This window comes from Apium graveolens, chromosome 2 (assembly GCF_009905375.1).
Source record: "Apium graveolens cultivar Ventura chromosome 2, ASM990537v1, whole genome shotgun sequence".
Taxonomy (NCBI): domain Eukaryota; kingdom Viridiplantae; phylum Streptophyta; class Magnoliopsida; order Apiales; family Apiaceae; genus Apium; species Apium graveolens.
Genome location: NC_133648.1, coordinates 124,575,533 through 124,579,525, shown reverse-complemented (window position 1 = coordinate 124,579,525; position 3,993 = coordinate 124,575,533).

The window sequence follows — 3,993 nt, the reverse complement described above, 5'->3', positions numbered from 1 at the left end:
CATTCGAGAACTCCATAATGGCTTATCGAGAAGTCATTCAAGTTTCTGAGAGTACCGACGGATGAGGAACATCCATCGGAATAGTATTTTGGCTAGTCACCGGATGACTGCTGTTAGGAACATCCATCGGGTTACAATCACTACTCGACGGATGAGCAATATCCACCGGGATAGAAGAAATGAATGAATTCAGAATGGAGAAGTCAGGAAAGCTACTAGAGAACTCAGGAAGATATCGACAAGCAAAATTGAAGAAATAAAGATTAGAGATATTAACAAGTCATTCCTTCACTTGAAAACTTAGAGTTATGGACAAGTCTACATTTAGTAGAGAACTCTGAGTTATCGATAAGTCAAAGTGAAGATGTGAAGACTAGAGATCTCGACAAGCTGAAGACCTCTACAAGCCAAACTCAATATGGGCTACTAGAGATCTCGATAAGCCTATATACTTATCAAGATGTCAAGTGTTCTATTAATTTAAACTGGAGATCTCGAGGTACAGTCTCAAAGTACAGAATTGCAGATCATTTCAATATCCAAGATAAACAGCTGGATTGATAAGTCTAAAAAAAGCAGCTTGAAGAGTATGCAAGATCAATGAAAAATATTAACTGACAGAGGAAGATTAAAGTGAACACAGGATGCTAAAGATATACTAAGCCAGAAATGGAAGATTTGCTTTTCTATAAATTAAAATGACAAGTGACAGTTTTGTTGTGTATATGTTGTGTACTTGATGATTTCATGAACGAAACACCTTAGTAGATTTTACTTAGTGAAATAATGTAGCACTCGACGGATAAGATTTATAGTCCCGACGGATGACTCATTATAGTCCCGACGGATGATGATTTATTATCCATCGAGTGAGTAGCTTATGTAACAATAAGTTTGTAGCACATTTCTGCATTCACCATTGTATAGATTTTGTAAGTAGTATTCAAGTCATGTTGACTTTAACTAGATATACAGAATAGGTTGATTAATTGTACATAGATGATGTCTTGTAATTCTGCTTAAATGAAATGAAGTCAAGTGCCAGTTTGCTACCCGATGGATAACCTACAATGAAGTCGACGGATGATCAAATAGAAAACCCGACGGATGATCAATAACTCGACGGATGATCATGAACCCGACGGATAAAGAATTCAAATATCTGTTGACAGTGACAACACAGTCACATGCATCAAGTGGATGCAAATGGAATGTGGTAGCCTATTCAACTGGGTTTTCGAGAACAAAAAAGCATTGCCATTTCCATGCTATTTTGAAGATATTCAAAGATGCTGGAATAGAGTAATGAAGTAGCATTGTAATAGATTATATAGTTTTTTTATTATCTTGTCTTATTACTTTATAATCTTGGTGTTATATAAACCAAGATGTAGCAACTAAGACACTATCGATCTAAGCAAGAAAGCAGAGAAACATTTGTAAGCAGGATTCTTAGCATTTCTCTGTAGTCTTAGAAGTTCAATTGTTGTAAGCAGCTGTGAGCATTTCTGCACATAGGGTTCTCTCGATATATAATATATATCTCTGGTGGAATCATTCAAATCCACCAGAAAGTTTTTAAAGACTCTTGTTTTTAATTACTTGTATTTTGATTCACTTAAGTTTTTATTCCGCATTGTGCTAATCAATACACTTATATTTATATTTGAGTTAGAACATTTTATTTCAAGAAAAAATTTTAAGAATTCCATTCAACCCCCCCCCCTTCTGTAATTCTTGTCATATTGTCAAGGGACTAACAATTGGTATCAGAGCAAGCTCTTAACTTACAAAGAGTTTAAAGATCAAAACAATACAGCAAGATGAACAAGATGTTGGAGTCAAGATCCCTTTTCTGGATAAAGATAATTACCATCATTGGAAGGTAAAGGTGCATCTTCATTTGCTTTCTCAAGATGAGGCCTATGTTGACTGCATAGAAAGAGGCCCTTATGTTCCAATGAGAGTAGCAATAGGAAACGAGCCATCAGTCCCCAAGCCAAGGCATGAATGGTCTGATCCTGACATTGAACAAGTCAGGAAGGATAAAAAGACCATGAACATCCTGTTTAATGGAGTTGATGGAGATATGTTTGACAACATAATCAACTGCAAAACTACCAAGGATGTTTGGGATACAATACAAATAATCTGTGATGGCACTGAGCAAGTTAGAGAAAACAAGATGTAGCTCTTGATTCAGCAATATGAGCATTTTCACAATGAAGAAAGTGAGTCTCTCACTGATATTTTTAGTAGGTTTCAAAAACTACTAAATGCTTTAAAGTTGCATGGAAGGGTCTATCAGACAAAAGACTCCAATCTGAAATTCCTTAGATCTCTTCCAAAGGAATGGAAACCAATGACAGTCTCATTAAGAAACTCACAAGATTATAAGGAATTTACTTTGGAGAGACTGTATGGCATCCTGAAAACCTATGAGCTTGAAATATGGCAGGATGAAAGGATGGAGAGAGGAAAGAAGAAAGGAGGATAGTTGTTGAGTTGGAAAAGGAGAAGGAAGTGAAGATGGAAGCTGTTGAATCAACTTCAAGGGTCTGTGAGAACAAGGGCAAGGGGCTTGCAGTAGAAAGTGAAGATTCTTTGAGCCAAGATAACATGGAAGACATTGATGAACACCTAGCATTTCTTTCCAGGAGATTTTCCAAGCTCAAGTTCAAGAAGAACTTTGGAGCAGCCAAGCCAAATAGAAACATGGGGGATAAATCAAAATTCAAATATTTCAAATGTGGCTTGGCAAGGCATTTTTCCAGTGAGTGTAGGAAGTCAGATTCTAGTAAGAAAAGGTTTGAGCCAGTGGATTATAAGAAAAAATACTTTGAGCTGCTCAAACAAAAGGAAAGGGCTTTTATAACACAAGAAAATGACTGGGCAGCAGATGGTCTGGATGAAGATGAAGATGTCAGCTATGTCAATCTAGCCCTAATGGCCAAGTCTGATAAGACAGAAATAAGTTCTTCAAGTAATCAGGTAATTACTACAAAACTTGCACATTTTTCTAAAGCTGAGTGTAATGATGCCATAAATGACATGTCTACAGAGTTATATCATTTGCGTGTTACACTTAAGTCTCTTACTAAAGAAAATGCTAAAATCAAAGAAAACAATTTGTTTTTGAGTGAGAGAAATAATATGCTTGAGTCTCAGTTCATTGATTTTGAAAAATTAAGAATTGAGTGTAAATTTGACAAGGAAGAATTAACTGAGTCCTTGAAGAAAGAGGAAATTTTAAAGAAGCAGCTCGAGCGTGAACAAGAGGTGATTAAAGCATGGAAAACATCCAGGGATGTCCATGCTCAAATCACCAAAGTTCAAGGAATTGAGTCTTTCTGTGATGCAGCCTGGAAAAAGAACAAAGAGAAACTAGAACCAAATTTGGTAGATGGAGTGCTTACAGATGTAGACTCGACGGATGATGAGGATCATTCGTCGGATAACAAAAAGGGTTATCTTTCGAATGATGAAAATCCTCATCCGTCGGTTGTGAGCAAGCCTATCAGTAAAGCCAAACTTGTTAAGCTGAATGAGAAGTATGAGTCTGTTTCCAAGAAATTTGTTTCAGGAGAATCGAGTCAAGTTAAGAAAGGGAAAAAGGCTAATGTTGGTCACATGACTGTCAAATAGTTAAGTGACAGACTTGAAAAGATTGAGGTAAAAACAGAGACCAAAAAGAAAAACAATAGAAATGGTAAAGTAGGGATTAACAAACACAATAACTACACACCTGATAAATATGCGCCTAGAAAATCTGTGTTAAGTGTGGTAGTGTAAATCATTTGTCTGTTAATTGCAAATCTGCCATGCCTACTTCCATGTCTGTGCCACCTCAATTTCCTAACATGAATGTCATGCCTCCCATGCATGTTAATGCTATGTCTACACTGAACATGAATGCACAGTTTGCTAATATGCCATTTGCACCTAATCCTTATTATGCTGCATATAGTATGCCACAAATGCCATTTAGCATGC